General features: G+C 43.6%; 1 protein-coding gene across 3 annotated transcripts in view; it reads right to left on the bottom strand.

Annotated features, from left to right (window-relative positions):
- Positions 1–21,122, bottom strand: part of ESYT1 (extended synaptotagmin 1) — a 420,895-nt gene that overhangs the window by 132,143 nt on the left and 267,630 nt on the right. The gene's annotated exons all lie outside the window — the stretch shown is intronic.

Genomic DNA, 21,122 nt, shown 5'->3' on the forward strand with positions numbered 1-21,122 from the left:
AGACTATATAAAAGATATCAACACTAGAGTTGCTGGTAAGAAATGAATTTGGCTCCAGCACTGGATCTTTCATATAGTCACATGTTACAGATAACATTTAAGTTAACATTTAAGTGGTAAGCAGGTTCACCCTACTGAAACAGATTGTATAGAAGTGCTTGTTCCACTGTTGGATGGGCTGCTCCTGTCACATCCAGGCAGTAATGCTTTAGAAGGCATGCTTGCTTGTCCACATGGCTGCACTGCAAATTTCACATAGACACTCCAGGATACAGAGCAGCTGTTTTGTAAAAACAAATATGGTAGCAGTTGTGCAACAGATGTTGCTCCTCCCCTTAAGTAGACAGTGTAATTATAGCTAGGTAAACGTAAAAGTGCTCTACAGGTGAAAGCATTATACTACCAACTTAGTGCTAGAGGTTGTGAGAAATACTCCCACATAAATATCAACAAAACAGCACCCAGAGCAGAACCATGCCAATCATCTGTCGATGAAAGAGAAACCAGTAAATTCAGTCCAGACTTCAGAAACAGTGGACAAATATGATCTTTAATCTATAATGGACAGGCAGCCGACACCGGTTTAATCTTTGACGACTTTTTCAAGGCTGCAGAGATCAAATATTATATGGCAAGTATAAACAAAAAGATCCCAAAACTAAAATAGCAGGATAGACCCGGAAACCAAAACCGTAAATGTATAGCACTTGTGTAAGCTTAAGAGAAATATCCACCACAGAGAGGGATCTATTGTGAATCAAAATTCAAGGTAACCAGAGATATATTGTCATGTGTAACACACCCTTGTACACACAGTATTCACATAGAGAAAACAATGCAAGCCGATACCAACACCACTTGTGAAAACGAATTGCGAAAAAGAGCAGTTTTTTTTTTTAAGGAGAGCGGAAAAGAACAAAAAAAATACAAGGATATAAAGCTAAAATTAGCTAAAATAATAGTTGTTGACTGGAACTTGACATAGTAATCAAATGAGCTATAGTAGTTCGATTAGTCATAGCAAAAGAAACCGTCAAGAGGCACTTGAGCCAAGTTATAGGCTACTGTTCGTATTTCAAATATATCTGGAAACGGTCAAAACCAAGAAAAAATGTAAGGTAATGAGATCGAGTAGGGTAGTAAAATGTAATGGAATCCCAATCAAGAGTTGGGGAACACACTGCTGCATTGCATACCTGCAAACACGCTATGGTGCGTCAGGACGGGGTTCAGATGAATAAACAGAACAGAGAGACCATGATAAGTACTGTATATGCATCGTGTTTGATTCGTGTTCAGACGGAAGCCCAGTGACGCGGAAGCAACAGAAGCCCAGTGATGCAGAAGCGACTGAAGCTCTCGTGGGATCTCTCACCCCGCGGGTGGGATCGGATCGGCAGTGGCTGCGGGACCTTGAGCTTTCCTACGTTCTTCCCCAGCCTCTTCAGCCGAGCAGGTGCTTGAGTTGGGGGCACCGCCGAGAGAGCCGGAGCCGAGAAGAGCAGTGGAGCTGCGGAGCCGCTGATGGTAGAGTCATCGATGTTAACAGCGGCAAGCGGCAGGCCCGGAGGTAGAGTGAGGTGCTGTGCGTTTAGGAGTGACGCCACCCAGGACAACGTGTCGGGTGGCTGGAGGCTGGTGACTTGGCTGTGGGCTGGTGGCTAGGCTTGGCAGCCAGTTGCGTTGCGGTTGGTGGGCAGTGGGTTCTTAAGCCTTGGGCACAAGAACCCCCCCTTTTCATAGCTCAGCATAGCTCCGCACAGCCAGTCTTCACTTTTCGTCCTCGCTACACCCATATCAGACATAAGGCTAGAAGAAAATGCTGGTGCGGACTGGTAAGGTCCTTTGGGAATTCTATGCAATGCTGTGATCCTACCAGTAGAGACAGTTAAGGTAAAACGGCGGAAAAGGTACAGAACAAAAAGGCAATTATAGATGATAAAGACTACAAAAGGCAATAAAACGTATTGGGAGTGCCTGGCCTCGCAACAAAAGTTATTGGGAGCACCTGGCCTGAGGAGGAAGACGACGACAGCACAGTTTTGTCGTACTCCTGTATTCCTGTCGTACCTCTGTTGAGTTATTGGGGAGTGGAGAATTGAGGGTGGAGAAGGCGGAAGTTTACAATTACTTCCATCAAACTCCCTAAACTAATCTCTTCCCGCATTCTAGCCCCCCCCATGCTACCTGCTTATTGACAAAAAAAATTGACGCTCCACCCGTCTACCTGACCTTTAGCTCATATTGCTTTAACCTAGGGCTCCTACTCTGGTCTTCTGGTCTATTCTAGAATTTTGCAAGTTGGGAAATTAAGGTGATGAATAAGAGTTGATAAAGCTGATAAAGAGCCTGAGAGACCTGAAAACAGGGGTCAAGAGGTAAAGTTCAGAGCTGTGGGCCAGTTCCCCAAGGTAATTCCTCCCCTGGATATGACGGCCAAACGTCTCCGAATGGGTAGAGCTTTCCTTAACCAGGCATGTAAAAAGACTAAATCGAATCCCCTTAACCAGGCGTGTAAAAAGACTAAATTGAATCCCCTAAGAAACAAGAGCATTTCTTACTTGAATACCAAAAACTCTTGCACTATGCTTCCCTTTTTTCAAAATGAGCTACTTGATGAGCTACCATCCAAGGAGGAAGTTTACGCAAACTCTAATGTTCTTGTTAACTCTGGAAAGGGTGTCGCTCTAATTCCCCCAATCAGTAAGTCGCCTATCGTTGGGGGGAATTTGGAGAACATTAACATTCCTCCTACTAACATGGGAGTCCCCCTGATATAGGGGATTTTACCTTGCTGGACACTGAGGTGAAAGGAGCGCAAGATGTAAAGAGCCTTTCCTTTTGTTGTGTGCCCCATCCTTCGACGGAAGAGATAATTTTCCCAGCCTAAGGCTCATTAGCAGTACACCTTTGGACACCACTTTGTCTCCAGTATTTTCCTCATTGACCCCCAATTTTATGCTTCCCGGGAATTCCACAAGTGTACCTTCGGATCAACACACAGTAATTTCGGAGTCCATTGAATGGTTAGACAGAATTTTATCTTCTATCTTAGCGCTTTTATAAAAATCAATAAATAGCTTTGATCATTCTCAAGACACTCTCTTGGCTATATTGAAAGCTCTGACAGGTCAAAACAATGATGGTCCTACCCTGACTGAGAAAGTCCCAATGCCTACTAAAGGAAGTCTTCAATAAATCGGGGTGCAGCAGTCCTAGTATACCAATGTGTACCTTGGATGCAAGTTTGAATGTGAACTTAACCAAATATTCAGATCGTACTAATAAGGGAACCCAGGCTGGTAAACTACAAGTGTCCCTTAAACCTTTGATCTGCGAGGAAACCTTTCAATCAGAAAGTTTTGACTATTGTTTGGAAAATGTATTTTGATCTTCACTTCCTCAGTCGAATAGCTTGGTGCCAGTAAACCCAGAGTTAAAGTCAACTTCCCCAGTGGTCCCTTTCCCCATCTTTTTACTGCAGTCTAAGATACCTCTCAATTCCTCGATTGCTGAGAACAATGGGAATTAACCTATTAAGCAAGCTGACAACGAAAGGAATATGGGAAAGTCATTAAGAGGGAAAAAGTTGGGAAGAAAGGTTAAACAGTGAATTTCCCCCCCTCAAAAAAAAAAACAAGAAAGGTAAAGTTCGAACTCCAGATACCTACAGGAATCCCCTCTCCTAAGGAAGACAATAATAAGGTCCCAAGGAAGGATAGGTCTAAATACTTGGAAGACATAGGATCTTCCCCGTCCAGGAAAGAACTTGATTTAGTTCCCCTTTGGGGCCCTCCTTTGGACAATTCGGATGACCTACCTATTGTAAAGAGGGTTCCATCCTCCCTAAATCCACATGCCGATTCATTTTGTAATGCGAAAACAAACTCAGTGACCTCCTACTTAAATTCTGACCCCTTAGGTGGTGGGGATGTTAATTGTGAGATGGAGAACCTCTCCTGGCAATCTGAGACGACGTTATGTCTTGAGTTTTTTTGTTTTATTTGATTTGAATTTACTTCTTAACCGCTCTCTTTTAATATCTTGCTTTAGAGATATACCTGAGTTAAAACTAATTGAAAATAGTGATATCTCTAGTGTATTCCTAATGCAAGGTCACAGTTTTGTAAAGACAAAAGTCTGATTTTATTCTAACACAATTGTAAATCTGATCTTAGTCAACTGTGAACAATTGCAGCGTAGAGGTATAAACGTGGTTCCAGTTAGGAGAAAGGACTCTCATTTGTTCAGAATGCAATCCCCCACTGTTCCATGTGTGAACGGAAGTAATATCTTTCATGGGCGAGAGTCTTCCGCTTCCTCCCTGGAAAATGTTAAGGTCCCTCTTCTCCATGGAGGAAGAGTGGTGAAGCTTGTTGAAGATGTCCCGTGTTCTCACTGGAGTCCTAAGCAAGACAACTGGAGTTGGTTGGCGGGGGCTTTAAATAGTACTCTGGCGAACGGGAAATCACCATAACATAGTTTTTAACCATACATTTTATGTGGTCTCTTGGAATGCTGCGAGAATAGAGAATCAAACGGGTAAATTAGATTACATCTACTCTCTTCATGCGGATCTAATCTGCATCCAAGAGACCTGCAGTGTAACCAATCTCTCTTGCCCGAGTCCTTTGTCAAAAGGCACAGCCGTCCAGGAATGGGCATGCAAAAGGGGGTACCGCTATGCTTTTAAGTGATAAGAACAAATGGGAGTTTGAAAATATTTCTGTCTCACAGAATTCATATCAGATAATTAGAGTTAATCCAACAATGGAGGATAGTAGGAAAATGCCTGTGTTAGTGGTAAATGCTTATATTCCCCCTGATAAGTAGCATGATACGATGTTACTGCATATGCTTAAGTGTATTTCCTCTTTTTGCTTAAATTCACATTAAAGTGTATATGAAGTATTGATATCAGGGGATTTAAATTGTAAAATCTTTAATCTGTCTCTTTCTATTTTCTGTGATATAGAGAGGGAATCTGTGCTCAACATTCCTCCTATCCTATTTCCTTTAAGAATTAGGATGATAAACGGGGTATATTTTATTAAAAGGTTTGAGTACATTTTAAAGGGTCGATTTCACTCGGACTCCCCAGCAGCCTTTACCCACAAATCTCGACTGAGTAATTCCAGCATTTTCTATTTTCTAGCCTCCTACTCCCTAGCACAAGTAGTGGAGGACATGACAATCATCGATACTCCATTTAGTGACCATAAGATCCTGAGCCTTACGCTAAAACTCCAACTGTCCTCAATAGAGACATGGAATTTCAAGGGCCATAATATTAACTTCAATGGGAAAACAGGTAGAATCCATTGGTCACCTTTGAAAACTTTATTTGTGAAAGAAATGCTTGAAATGGCTATGAGAAATATTGATGACTGGAATGAAGATGAGCTAAACTGCTTTTCTGACTTTATGGGAAACATAATTCGGAGAGACCAGGTGTAGGAAGTTGGCTCTGTATGTACTATTTCAAAGTAAGAAATAGCATGCACAGAGTCCAAGGGTTCCCCTTAGAGGTAAGATAGGGGCAAAAAGAGATAATTCTAATGCTCTATTTTGTGGTAGTGTGGTCGAGCAGTAGGCTTATCAGAGGGTAGTGTTAAGCATTTGTTGTACACACACAGGCAATAAATGAGGAACACACACTCAAAGACAATTCCAGGCCAATAGGTTTTTATATAGAAAAATATATTTTCTTAGTTTATTTTAAGAACCACAGGTTCAAGATTTACAAACAATACTTTAAATGAAAGGTATTTCACTCAGGTATCTTAGGAACTTTGAATTATCACAATAGCATGTACAGTTGTGGCAAAAATGGCAATAAGCTATTTTAAAAGTGGACACAGTGCAAAAATCAACAGTTCCTGGGGGAGGCAAGTATTTGTTAGGTTCACAGGTAAGTAAAACACTTACAGGGTTCAAAGTTGGGTCCAAGGTAGTCCACCGTTGGGGGTACAAGGCAACCCCAAAGTTACCACACCAGCAGCTCAGGATCGGTCAGGTGCAGAGGTCAAAGTGGTGCCCAAAACACATAGGCTTCAATGGAAATAGGGGTGCCTCGGTTCCAGTCTGCCAGCAGGTAAGTACTCGCGACTTCGGAGGGCAGACCAGGGGGGTTTTGTAGAGCACCGGGGGGGGGACATAAGCAGGCACAGAAAGTACACCCTCAGCGGCACAGGGGCGGCCGGGTGCAGAGTGCAAACATGCGTCAGGTTTTCAATAGGAATCAATGGGGAGACCCGGGGGTCTCTTCAACGATGCAGGCCGGCACAGAGGGGTCTCCTCAGGGTAGCCACCACCTGGGCTAGGCAGGGGGTCGCCTGGGGGTCCCTCCTGCACTGGAGTTCGGTTCCTTCAGGTCCTGGGGGCTGCGGGTGCAGTGTGGTGTGGTTTCCAGGCATCGGGTTCCTTGAAGCAGGCAGTCGCGGTCAGGGGGAGCCTCTAGATTTCCTCTGCAGGCGTCGCTGTGGGGGCCCAGGGGGGTCGACTCTGGCTACTCACGGGCTCTCAGTCACCGGGGAGTCCTCCCTGTACAGTTAGTTTTCCGCAGGTCGAGCTGAGGGCGTCGGGTGCAGAGTGGAAAGTCTCACGCTTCCGGCGGGAAACATGTGGTCTTTAAAAGTTGCTTCTTTGTTGCAAAGTTGCAGTCTTGTTGAACAGGCCCGCTGTTCTTGTGAGCTTCTTGGTCCTTTTAGATGCAGGGTAGTCATCTGAGGCTTCAGAGGTCGCTGGACCCTGGGGGATGCGTCACTGTTGCAGTTTTTCTCGAAGTGGGGAGACAGGCAGGTAGGGATGGGGCCAAAGCAGTTGTTGTCTCCGTCTTCTCTGCAGGGCTTCAGGTCAGCAGTCCTTCTTCGTCCTCAGGTTTCAGGAATCTATCTTCCTCGGTTCTGGGAGCCCCTAAATACTCAATTTAGGGGTGTGTTTAGGTCTGGGAGGATAGTAGCCAATGGCTACTACCCCTGAGGGTGGCTATGCCCTCTTTGTGCCTCCTCCCTGTGGGGAGGGGGGCACATCCCTAATCCTATTGGGGGAATCCTCCATCTGCAAGATGGAGGATTTCTAAAAGTCAGAGTCACCTCAGCTCAGAACACCTTAGGGGTTGTCCTGACTGACCAGTGGCTCCTCCTGGTTTTTCTCATTATCTCCTCCAGCCTTGCTGCCAAAAGTGGGGGCAGTGGCCGGAGGGGCGGGCATCTCCACTAGCTGGGATGCCCTGTGGCGCTGTAACAAAGGGGGTGGGCCCTTGAGGCTCACCGCCAGGTGTTACAGTGCCTGTAGGGGGAGGTGAGAAGCACCTCCACCCAGTACAGGCTTTGTTACTGGCCACAGATTGACAAAGGCACTCTCCTCAGGTGGCCAGCAACATGTCTGGTGTGTGCAGGCTGGCAAAAACTAGTCAGCCCACACTGGAAGTCGGGTATGTTTTCAGGGGGCATCTCTAAGATGCCCTCTGGGTGTATTTCACAATAAAATGTACACTGGCATCAGTGTGCATTTATTGTGCTGAGAAGTTTGAAACCAAACTTCACAGTTTTCAGTGTAGCCATTATGGTGCTGTGGAGTTCGTGTTTGACAGACTCCCAGACCATATACTTTTATGGCTACCCTGCACTTACGTCTAAGGTTTTACTTAGACACTGTAGGGGCATAGTGCTCATGCACATATGCCCTCACCTGTGGTATAGTACACCCTGCCTTAGGGCTGTAAGGCCTGCTAGAGGGGTGACTTACCTATGCCACAGGCAGTGTGAGGTTGGCATGGCACCCTGAGGGGAGTGCCATATCGACTTAGTCATTTTCTCCTCACCAGCTCACACAAGCTGGCAAGCAGTGTGTCTGTGCTGAGTGAGGGGTCCCTAGGGTGGCATAAGACATGCTGCAGCCCTTAGGGACCTTCCCTGGCATCAGGGCCCTTGGTACCAGGGGTACCAGTTACAAGGGACTTACCTGGGTGCCAGGGTTGTGCCAATTGTGGAGCCAAAGGTACAGTTTAGGGAAAGAACACTGGTGCTGGGGCCTGGTTAGCAGGCCTCAGCACACTTTCAAATCATAACTTGGCATCAGCAAAGGCAAAAAGTCAGGGGGTATCCATGCCACGGAGGCATTTCCTTACACCAGGTAAAACATATTCAACCTCCACAAAAGAAATTAAGGCTTTTTCTTCTTCTATTGAATAGGGAAATCAATAAATTGGTTAGATGGCAGCATGGGTGGAAATCTGAAGAGAGGGGTAGAAGAATTTCCCTACTTAAGAGGAGGAGAGTGCGGATGAAGTTGGGAATAAGGAGTATTTTTGTCACTCATCTCCGAAGGCTGTGGGCCACGTAAATCTCCCTCAGCCCTTCCGATAGCTGAGGCAGAATGGAGGGACTATATCCTCTCCCTGTATGTGGAAAACGAGGAAGTCGACTCAGGTGAATTGGGCCTCAAGATTGGTAGATGGTTGGAGCCTGATGCTTTCGGTGCCCCTTAAATTACAGAGATTGAGGGGTTTATAAGGTCGATGCGGGCCTCTGGAGCAATAAGAGATAAATCTCAGTTCTTTAGAAAATTCAACCTTGCTATGCAATTGCTTCAGTTAGATGTTGATGCGTGTTTATCTCAACACCCCTTGTCGTTTAAAAAGAGCCTAAAAGAGGCTATAAGGGGTAAACGTTTTTTATTGGATATGGCGTTTTGTCGCCAAAAGAGGAGGCTTAGGCCATTAACTAATTTGGTGATTTTTAAATACCCTCAACCTTATTTATCGTGGAATTTACCACATGGAGTACGACACTTTCTCATCCTGTTGAGATTTGATAGATTACCCCTTAAAGATTTAACCTCCAAGCGGGATGGATCCTCGAATATTTGCGATCTTTGCCAGTTGGAGGTACAGAATTTTAAGCATGTGGTATTCGTTTGTCCCACCTTAGTTGAATTAAGGAAAAAATGGCTGAAACCGCTTTTTGTGAATTTTAATATGCGTTCAGCAGGTGAGGTATTGAAATTTATGTATAAACCTCCGAAATAAATATTTTCTTTTAGGATTTTAAAATTTTTCAAGTCTTTTTTAAATCTTTATTAATTTGATTATCTTTTGGTGGACGTAACAGATGCCACATTCCTAATGCACTATTTTACCTCACAGGCTGGGACGTGCTGTTCTGGCCCCTCCCAGAATCTATTTGCTTAGGATTATGCACTAAACTCTTCGTAGATTGGTACTGAATTGCTTTTGTATAATGTTGCTGGGTTTTAACCTATCTTTTTATATCACAATGTAACGCATCAGATAATATTTGTGTAATTGGTTAGAGGGGGTTGAGAACTAAAGTGATCAAACTGTAGTTTTCTCTGCAATTGTCATTTCCTTCATGTAAATATCGCACGGTATTCCAAGTTACAAGTGATGGGTACAGACCTGAAAATATTGTATTTTAAAGATAACCCCGGTTTATATTTTTCATTGATTTTATGTATATTAAGTGTAGTATTCAAGATAGTCTGTACATATTTCTTATGGACTTCATTTCTATTCTTATTTTTATTTCTTATGTTGATGATGTGTGTACATGTGGACCTCTTTGGAGTACCAAATCGTGAAATAAAATAAATTGAAATTGAATTGATAAGTACTCCTGTTGCCCTGGTAGGAGGAGTGAGAGAGTGTGGCACCCCAATGTAAGGGATGCCACAAACAAGTAAACACACTATCATCTCAAAGAAACATATACTTATACGGCATATCTGACTTACCTAGAAACATTGTATCAGGGAAAAATCAGTGCGCACTCTGAGAAGCATGCCGCCTCCCCCAGCTATTAAAAAGCCTAAGTCACTGAAGTAGAAAGCAGACAGGTGAACAACAGAGCGGAGCAGAGAGGGCTTGGGGGGAAAACATGCGCCATCTTAGGTTTTGTTATCTAAACAGCAGGAATGTGGTACCTATTAAAACCAGTAGTTTACAGAACGATAAATGCAAAATCCCAACAAAGGTTATAGACAACAACCTATATAGGCAAAGTTGCCAATGACATAACAAAAGTGAGTAAATATCATAAAGGAGAACGGAATCGAAGTCATAGGTTAGACCGTCAAACGGCCTGTGTGGAGATAAATGCAAAAGGCAGCGCGAAGCACCAAAATCAAATTAAAATTGTTAAATTTTGTTCCCAGAATGTCAAGGGGATTGCAGCATCTTGATAAAATATATTAATATAAAGAAGAAGTCATAGTAAACAGACCAAATCCCAGTTGTGACCGGTATGATGTGAAAGGGTCAACGACAGCCCAGAAGTAAGAACAAAGGGAAACCGGAACAGACAGGTAGAAGCCCCATGGACATGTGACATTAATACGTAATCGTGAATACAGCAAAAAAGACCCAGAGGGAGCCATGCATAGAAGGAGAAAAGCCATTTTGAGTAGTACCAACATACAGAACTTTGTAAGTGCAAATAAATAACTGTTGTATGAGACAGAGGGGATAAGATAATATAATATCCATAGAACCTGGAACCCAAAAATTATTAGAATGTAAATATGATTTTCATATATACATGTCCATTGTGAGGTTACATATAAATTCATGTTATGATAGATGGAACAGTATTAGCGATTATCCAAGATGTGCAGTTCACGCTCTACATTAATCCCCGGTCCACAGCTCTTATTGTGCTCGCTACATAGATCTATATCCACATATACACACAATGCAGTAAATCACAACTTAGAGTTACAGTTGCTAAAACATTAATGGCGTGTGTTACAATATGACAATATATCTCTGGTTTCCTTGAATTTTGTTTCACCATACGTCACTCTCCGCGGTGGCTACTTCTCTTAAACTCGCACAAGTGCGTTTACGGTTTTGGTTTCTGGGTCTATCCTGCTATTTTAGTTTTGGGATCTTTTTGTTTATACTTGCCATATAATATTCTATTATATCTACAGCCTTGAAAAAGTCGTCAAAGGGGAAATGTGTCAGCTGCCTATTCATTATGGTTTAAAGTTTGTATTCGTCCACTGTTTCTGAAGTCTGGACTGGATTTACTAGTTTCTCTTTCACTGATGATTGAGATGGTTCTGCTCTGGTAGCTGTTTTGTTGTTAACCGTGCAGCTGCTGTTGCCATGCTTCTGGTGAAGCACGCCTTCCCTCTGCCTTGCAGCAGATGCCTTGCCATGTTGTGTCAAAAGGTGATGGAGGCAGACAGCTAATGTGGGATGCTTTGTTTAGACAACTTCTTGTTCCTGGATAGATGAATGAGACAAGTAAATGATCTGAAGAAAGTAAGACCCTGGTTTTGTCCATGTAGCATCAGATGCACCTGCAGATATCCAGTGAGTGCAATGCTCTCTCAAAAGAAGTGGATGGATTAGGGAAGAAAACATTGAAAGAAGACAGGTTAATTCAAGTCTGTATGGACATTTGGCATGAATCTTGTCTTAGGCCATAAAATCATCTTGCCTTTGGTAAATCGAACATGACTCCTTCATGGAGAGTTCCTGTAACTGTCCGACTCTCCTTGCTTAGGCCACAGCAAGCAGAAGTGCCGTCTTCCACAAAAGAAATTTGAACTGCGCTCTATGAATGGGTTTGAAAGGAGGCAGCAAGAGTTGGATCAACAGAGTATGTAGCTCCCACAGAACTGGAGGACACCTCATCCACGGAAAGGCCCTATAGAGCCCTTTCATGAATTGTTTTATAATTTTCTCTTAGAATAAAGATGTGGAAGAGTCTTCCATCCTCTGGAATCTGGAAACAGAGGTTAAGTGAACCTTAGACGATGAATATCAGAGGCTTCTCTTAGCTAGCTGTAAGTGTTGTACCACTTCATGAGGCTACAAGGAAGCTGGGTTAAAGCCATTATATTTGCAGTACATACAGAATCTTTCAAATGTAATGTTGTACATCTTAAGGGGGGGGGGGCGGGGGGAGACAGCTTTTGTGTGTGTGTGCTAAAATGGCTCTGCAGTCTGAAGCGATATTCAGATGGCCATACTGCATGTGATCAGGAACCATGAGGTTTTGATGGCAAATCTTTCCACTGAGTCTGGAGAGGAGCACAGGGTGGTTCTTCAAACAGATTGGTGGGTATGCGTAGTCTCAGTAGGTTGTTGTACCAAAACTAGTGAGGCCATGCTAGGTCAAACAGAATCAAGAAACAGCAATCTATCTACATCTTCCTCAGCACTCTGGGAACGAGAGGAAACAGAGGAAAGACATAAGCAAAGGCGCTCAACCAGCTCTTCAAAAAGGAACTGCCCTCAGACCCTCGATAATGGAACCTTCTGAAATAGTACTGGCATTTCCTGTTCTTCACAGTGGTGAACAGGTCTAGAGTTGGCTGGTCTTGTTCCTTTTAGAAGAAGGAGGAGAACATCTCGCTGTAGCTCCTGAAAGTGCAGGTAATCATTTCTGGGCAGATGACTGGGTAGTGTCTGTATGAATTCCAGAGTGTGACCATGCTGGTCTTTTTGAAGCAACCAGCACTCTGTAGTCACTTCTTCCCAAGCAGGGACAAAAACAGTAATTCTTTCCTTGACCGGGAGCACTCATTAGGTGGGGGAAGTCCACTAAAAGTCAAGCTCTTTTCTGGTTGTCATAGGAGTGTGCTTGGGATGCTCCCTATTTCTTTGCTGATATTCTGCCATAGCCTTGTGCTGACCACTGTCTAAAGAGTAGCTTTAATCGTACCCTAACTGTCTTTAATGGTAATAGGGTCTTCCCTGGGCTCTGTACAGAGAGAGGCCTCCTCTGTAGGCTTAAGATCTTCTTGATCTATAAATAAAGTGAAGGTGAGGAGACAGCACTGTAAAGCAGGGAGCATGCCTGTCCATACTGATGTTCTGCAGGTTGTCATCTACATGTTTCCAAATAAAGCTTAGTCATCAAAAGGCATATACAAAATATTTGCCTGGACTTCTGGAGAAAGGGAAGCTGCTGAATCTGTGAGCCTGCATTGAAAACATCCATCGCTAGGTTGATGATGATGGACAGCACATTTGTGGCTACTTTGAAAATGGCTTTTGGCTCTTCGCTTCTACCCTCAGCGATGACACTGATAAAAGTTTAAGAGAGGACCATCTGCAGCCCAGGGAGGCTGAAGTAAAGATTGAGAAATAAACAATTTAAGGTCAAGCACAGGTTAGAGCAGAGCAATTCTCACACACTACCTCATACACAAAGTGCAGGCAACATCTGAGAAATGGTGGTGTCTAGGAGAAGTAGGACAGCTCAGCACTTTCACCTCATTGGCTGAGGTTTGAGTTGTTTCAAATGAGGTGGATGTGCTACTAAAGAAACACTGTTGTTGAGGCCTATGCCCATTTTAACACTGTTTGCTATTATTCTAAAGTTATCTGGGATTCCCAGCCTGACAACAGGTAAGGATTCATGCATGTGAATATATGAAAGGTCCAGTTTTGGAGAATTATGGGAACGGAGTAACTAGGATAGAGAGCTGAAATATCATAGCCAACTTGATACTTGGTAGCCATTCTGTTTGTATCTCTGCCTTACTGACATAGTGGAGAGTAAACCAGACAGCTCAAAATCTACAGCAGATGATATTCTTCCAAGATGGCACTAATCTGGACCAGGCAACTTATAACCCTCTTTTTGAAATCTAAGAGGTCACAAGGGAATTTGGCATACATAAAATATATGTATTTTAGAGCTAAGGGAATCAGTGAGCTTAAACCCCCCCTTATTTCCTGCAAGATGTCCACCACTATCTTGCTGATGCCATGGCTCTGAGTACTTCCCTTCTTCTTCCATGATTTTTTGGTGTCTACGGAATGGAAAGGAAAAACCTGTAACACAATACCTCAAGAACTCTAGGCAACACAGACCTCACTTTAAAAAGGTTTTAAAAATGTTCTCATCTACCTCAGCACTGGACCAGTACTCTGCAACCAGTGTGGAATCGGTCTAGAGTAGTCCAGAAACCATCAACAGGGTACACAGATGTCTAGGAGCAACACAGATGCAATTTTGAAAAAGCAAATAAACCATCCTGAGGCATGTCCTGAAAAAGTATGAGGGTAATACTACTGCCAATCTGGAATAGCACTGAAGCCATCTGGGAGATGACACAGATAATGTCTAAAACTGGCCTGGGGTAGTTTTAGAGAAGTGCAGGACTGGTCAGGGAGCTATACAGAAACAGTCATTTAGAAGTATGGGAGCAGGCTCTGAACTGTACAGGAGTAGTACTACATCCATTTTTAAACAGGGTAGGTGTGCATGGTACTGAGGTGGTCCTGGGTCAATACAGCATCAGTACTGAACAGTCCTGAAATTGTACATGTATTTATAAGCATAGCAGTTGACCTGCAGCACACAGAGTGATGTACTGGAGCAAACACTGAGTTGTCAAAGAAGTACAGTAGTATAAAGACAGCCCACACAGGCATATCTAACAAGAGTTACTATAGAGGAGCCTTGAAGAAGTACTGGAGTACTAGCAGGGAGGACCTTGAAATATACCACAGCACTCATAAAACCATACTGAAGGAATACAGGAGCACTGTAATCATTATGGGTGTTGATGGCAGCCTAAACAAATCCACAGAAGCATTACCCAGCATCTACTCAACCTCAAAGTGAAAGTAACAGTTTCGTATGAAGAGTGGCACCTATACCAAGCACCAATAAGAAAATGAGTTACTGACCTGTAACTGCAGTTCTCCAGTATAGGTATCTTTCAAAGATTCAAATGCTTGAATTATCCCCGTTGTCGAAGTGTAAGTCCCACGGTACCTTAAAATAGCAGTACAGAGAAACTTTCCATAGAAAACAATGCCAAAGTGTATGCACTTTACAGCTTATCTGCTTCGTTAGAATAGACCCAAAGTCCAGCCAATCAGGTGACACCACCCTCTAGAACCCTCACCACAGAAGCTTCAGTCTTTCAGATTTTCCAGCACAAGTGGAAGAAATCTAAAGGAGACGAAGGGGAGCATCTATGGGGAGGAGGGTGGGTTGTATCTGAATCTATGAAAGATACCAATACTGGAGAACTGCAGTTACAGGTAAGTACCTCATTTTCTTCTCCAGTATTGGATCTGTCATAGATTCACATGCTTGAATCAGAACAGCAAGCAGTTTGAAAATATTATGTATTTATGCTCATTCTATATTGTGGATGGTGGGTAAGAATGATAACATAAAAACAGCAAAAGCAATGATGACTAGAGAAATAATAATAACAACAATAATAAAGTGAATTATAATAACAATGATAAAATAACAATAATAATAATTATAATAATGATAATAAGAATACGCAAGTATACATTGATTATGCTTGGCACCCATTACATAATCAATAGAGAGAGAACGAAAACAGAGGTTCACCTTACTGAAAGAGATGTCGTAACACAGCCTGCCCGACTGCTGCGTTGCTGTGATATGATGAGTCTAAACAATAGTGCTGAGTGAAAGTGTGTACACTCTTCCACGTTGCAACATGACAAATTTGTTCCACTGGAACTCCTGCAAACAGTGCATCTGAAGTGGACACACCTCTTGCTGAGTGTGCTTTCATTTTGGAGGAAACAGGTTTTCCAAAAGTAGAATGACAAAACTGACTTGTTGCCGAAATCCATCTTGCATTGGCTGCTTTTGTAACAGCAGCGCCTTTACGTAACTGTGCTTATGCGACAAACAGCTGCTCTGATCTTTGAAAGGGTTTGGTACAATGTAAATAAAATTTGAGACATCTTCTTGTGTCTAAAGTATGCACAGATTGCTCTGCTGGTGTGGTTGGATTTGGGAAGAATGTCCATAACACCACAGATTTGTTAAAATGAAATTGTGAAGGTACCTTTGGAATAAACTTTGGATTAGTTCTTAGTATCACACCTTCACCTGTAAATTTGAGGAAAGGATCTCGGGTTGTGAATGCCTGAATCTCACTCACCCTTCTAGTGGATGTTAAAGCCAACAATGTGGCTACTTTCCAGGTAAGGAATTTCAAGTTCAGTTTGTGAATTTGCTTAAATGGCGGTTTTATTAATTGAGCAATGACTATGTTTACATCCCATTCCGGAGGTGAACGGATTGCAGGGAAAACATGGAATGTGTTTTTCTTGAACTGTTTGATTATCCTTGTTGTGCAAAGCAATATATTCTGGGAAGAGCATCCTTATCTGAAAATAGCTGCAAAGTGTACTCTCACAGACGTATGCATCAAACCCAAGGGAGGAAGGGCGAGGAGATAGGTTAATATCTGCTCCGCTGATGCTTTCAGCAGTTGTACGTTTTGCTTCTGATACCATAAACAAAATCTCTTCCATTTTAATCTGTAAGATTTGTTGGTTGAATTTGCCCTTGCAAGGATATCCCTGAAATAAGGGGAATGTATATACCTTTGAATTCATGGAATTCAAAAGTCATGCATATAATTGAAGACAGCCCGGATCTAGGGGAAGAACTTGGCCCTGGTTCCTCTTCAGCAGAGTCCATTTGTTGAGGAGGTGAATTGGTTCGGTCTCAGACAAGAAAAGAAGCTCCATGAACCAGTGTTGCCTTGGCCACCTGGTCGCTATCAGAATTAAACAGCTCTTCTCTACTTTCAACGTTCTGATCACTCTTGGCATCATGGGGATGTGGGCGTCTACAAATATCCATGACCATCGGATCGAAGAGGCATTCCCCCATGATCTAGGGAGTGGGTGCCAACTGGTGTAAAACAGGCATTTGGTTTTCTCGTTTGTAGCAAAGAGATCTAATTCCGGTTTGTCCCAAAGGCAAAAAACATTGTTGAGTTCTACTTGATCCAACTCCCATTCGTGGCAACTTTCTGTGGATCTGCTGAGTGTGTCTGCAAATATGTTGCTTGCCCCTGACATGTGTTCGGCCTTCAGAGAGATGTTGTGCACCGTCAGCCAGTACTATAGGTGCTCTGCTTCTTTAGAGAGCGCTTGCAACCTTGTGCCTCCTTGTTTGTTTATATAATGCATGCTGGTCGTGTTGTTAGTTCGCACCAGCACAGCAGGTACTTGTTTCGAGGAAGAAAGGTCTGGAGAGTGTGAAAGATGGCCTAGAGCTCAAAACGATTTATATTCATCGACTTTTGTGAGATGGACCATTTGCCCTGATATTGTAGGTCTTGAAGATGACCACCCCAGCCTTCCAGGGAGGCATCTATTGTGATGATGAACTCACGTATCAGTGGCAGAAAGAAATGGCCCTTGGAGATGTGAGGGATGGGAGTCCACTATTCCAAGGTCTGGATCATCCTTGGAGTTATCGTTATGTAGTCTGCGAAAGAGCCTTTTATTTGTAACCACTGTATTTGAAGTTCCTCTTGTAAAGGGCGCATTTTGAGGCGTGCTAAGGGAACGGGGTTGATTGCAAAATACATCATTCCTAGTAAAAACTTGAATCGACGTACTGAAACTGACATTCTTTTGGATATTGTTAGAGCTAACTGAGTTAATGTGTTACCTTTCTAGAGTGAGAAAAGCCTTGCCTTGTTTTGTATTCAGGATAGATCCTAGAAAGGTTATCTCTTGTTGAGGGGCAGTATTTGATTTCTGTAGGTTTAAAATTAGCCCCAAGTTGTGGAACAGAATTGTACAATCTCTTGTGGCTTTGGCTGCTAGAGCAGGTGGCTGTGCTTTTAGCAACCAATCGAGTAGATATGGGAATATTTTGAGACCGCTTGTTCTGAGGGTTGCTGCTCCTGGGGCTAGGCACTTTGTGAAAATGCATGGCACTGATTTGAGGCCAAATGGGAGGACCTTGAATTGGTAATGGGTGCCAGCTATGGTGAAACAGAGAAATTTGTGATGTTTCAGGTGTTCGGGAATGTGGAAATATGCATCCAGTAGGTCGAGAGTGGTCATAAAATCCCCATGGTTTAGGAGATGCAGGATGTCCATGAGAGCGACCATGTGGAATGATTGCTTTTTGAGGTATTGTTTGAGCTTTCTTAGGTCCAAAATGAGCCTCCATTCTCCTGTTTTTTTTTTTTTTATTAGGAAAAAAACGAGAACAGAAACCCGGGCCTCTATGGTTGGATGGTACTATGGTTGGATGGTACTACCTCTATCGCTACTTTTGTTATCAGAACTTGGGCATCTTTTTGTAACAGGTGAAGATGAGGTGGGAGTGTCCCTTTTGGTGGCATGTTTGGTGGTTTATGAGTAAATTCCAGCGTATGATCATGAGTTATCACGTCTAATATCCATGTGTCTGTTGTTATTTCCCGCCATTGTAAAAGATGCTTGGAAATCCTTGAGGTCACTGTCTGAGATTTGGTAGCAGCTGGCACCGGACTGGAATTTTTATTTGCGGACAGTGTCTCTGGAATGAGAGGGGTGTCTTCTCTTTCCTGCCTGCTTGTTGTAGGCCACTGATGGTGGGGCACGGTGTGGCTGTTGCTGGTATGAAGGTTTGAGGTGGGGCTGATAAAGTGATGGTAGTTGCCTCTGAATGAGGAAAGACCTCTGTCTCGAGTTCCTCGAAAGGGGAACCTGCGAAAGTGTAGGGTGCCCAAGGACTTGGCAGTGTCTGTGTCAGTTTTGATGGCGAGTAAGGCATCGTCAATATGTTTTCCGAAAAGTCTCTCTCCATCATATGGCATGCCAAGTAACTTGGATTGCACTTCAGGTCTAAACGACATTGCATTTAGCCATCCCTGTGCAAGACAGCAGCGCCTGCCAGCTGCCGGATACCAGTGGAGGCAACATCTATTGCACAATCTATCATTTCTGAGGATGTGCACTCCCCTTCCTGTAATATCTTGAGTGCTTCCGATTTTCTGTCCTCTGGAATCAGGTCTAGCAGGGAACCCATGCCTGACCACATTTGTCTGTCGTGGCAACCTAGGATGCCTAATGAATTTGGCGCTTGAATCGTTATGGCAGAGATGCTGGAGAAATGCTTGCTGATGTTATCTAAGCGCCTGCCCTCCTTGTCTGGTGGAGTGGTGACTGGAAAAGAAGGATTTTTGCATCCCCTCTGCTCTGCTTGTGAAACAACAAAGTGAGCTTTAGGGTGTCCTGTGAGACAGGCAGAGGAATCTTCAGGGGCCTTGTATCTTTTATCCATTCTCAGCACGACCGCGGCCACGGTTGCTGGAGTCTTCACAAGTTTAAGGCCCTCTTCCCAGATGTGGTCTATTATTGGTATGGCCCGAATAGAGTTCCTGGCTTGTTCCTCGAAGTCGTATAAGAAGCATTCAGAATGCTTTATGGTGATGGGCAAGTCAAATTTTGTTGCTGATCACTCCATCAAATTGTGGAACCCCCCGATGTCTTCAGGAGGGGAATCTGAGGGATGTGGCAGTAAAGGAGAAGGCGTTGGGAGAAGATATTCATTCCATTCATCGGGAGGCAGATGGGTGTCTTGTAATTCGCCCTCTTATCTATCATCATCAGATGACCACAGGTCATCCCTAGGTGGTGCTGCTATTGTCGATGATGGTGTCATTCTTGGTGTAAATAGTGGCAGAAGAGGCCTTGGTGTTTCTGGAATTGGAGGTGGAGGAGGTGGTGGTGTAGTGTCCGATGCGTCAGGTAAACGCTTGCGGTAGTCTTGCTACATAGCCTGCAGATCTCGGAATAACTGTGATGGTTGTTGCAGCTCATCCCTTGGGTGTTCTTCACAGGTGTGGTAAGGAGGATACCTATGTGTAGGTTGAGGTGTATAATATTCCACATAATAGGAATCATCTCCCTCCTCATAATCATCGTCTTGGTATTTGACCTGTAGCTCAGAAGGGCTATGAGCTGGGCCAAACGGACCATCATCATTAGAGTCTTCTAGATCAAATAGAGTACTTGGAGGGTATGGCAAGACTTTACTTGGAGATGTGTCTTGTGGTCTTAGAAAGGTTTTGGTGACCTTTACATATTCTGATGGTGCAGCCAACGTTGTTGTCGACAAGGGAATGGAAGACGTTGACAGAGGAAGCATCATCTTCGATGATGCTGCAATCGCAGCCAAAAATGAAGACGATGATGGTGTTGTCAACGAGACGTTGCCCTTGATGATGGTGCCGTCAACAGTCGTCTTGTCATCTATGGTCTCGCCGACAAGTAACTGTCGACAATGGAGCCGTCTTCGTCGATGGTGTGGTCTTCGTCGACGCAGAAATATTTGTCAATGGTATGTTAGTGTCGACAGCAGTTGTTATCGTCGTACCCACTGCAGAAGGCCTCGTCGATGACATAGTTGCTACCATCATTGTCGACAGCATCATCAACGGTTAAATTCTTGTCAATGGTATGGAAGTCTGTGATAAAAGCCTCACAGATAGAGTTGGAGAAGGACGAGGACGTTGTTGAGGAGAATTTAGTGGATTTCTCCTTTTTTTCTCACTGTCTGATAGTCCATAATGGTGAGATGTTTGTAACCACAAAAGAAGTCTCGCTTCTGTATCTCCCAGGGTCTTGGTAGAGAAAGTTCTGCATAGCTTACAATCTTTGGGCTTGTGGTCGGGATGGAGGCAGTAAAGGCAGCTTTTATGAGGATCATCCCCATGTTACCTCTTCCTCCCCCAGGTCTTGCAGGATCCGAAGAATCCCTTTATTTTATGTATCTGACATCTTGATGCTTTTTTAGAAGCTGAAGTAAGGAAAGCTGAGCAGAGTTCAGGGAAACTCCCTTCACACGACATGTGGTAGAAAATCTGAGAGACTGGAGCTTCTGTGCTGAGGGGTCGAGTGTGCTGAGGGTTCTAGAGGGTGCTGTGGGTTTTAGAGGGTGTTGCCTGATTGGCTGGACATTGGGTCTTTTCTAACGAAGCAGATAAGCTGTAAAGTGAATACACTTTGGCATTGTTTTCTATGTAAAGTTTCTCTATCATGCTATTTTCATGTACCGTGGGCCACCCACTTCAACAACGGGGATGATTCAAGCATGTGAATTTATGAGAGATCCAATACTGGAGACGAAACATGTTACTTATGGATAACTGTTCTACTTGGTGTCTGTCATAGATTGAATTTCTGTGCATAACCTTGCCATTCAGAATAGTTTTTTTGAAAGGGATGGACAAAATGTATTTCTGAGAGGTGATGCCTACCTCAAAATCATGCTGCAAAATTATGAAGCAGACCTGAAGAGAACAGATTCTATAATACAGAGGAAACATGAGACTGCTGC

The sequence above is a fragment of the Pleurodeles waltl genome, chromosome 4_2 (assembly GCF_031143425.1).
Source record: "Pleurodeles waltl isolate 20211129_DDA chromosome 4_2, aPleWal1.hap1.20221129, whole genome shotgun sequence".
Taxonomy (NCBI): Eukaryota; Metazoa; Chordata; class Amphibia; order Caudata; family Salamandridae; genus Pleurodeles; species Pleurodeles waltl.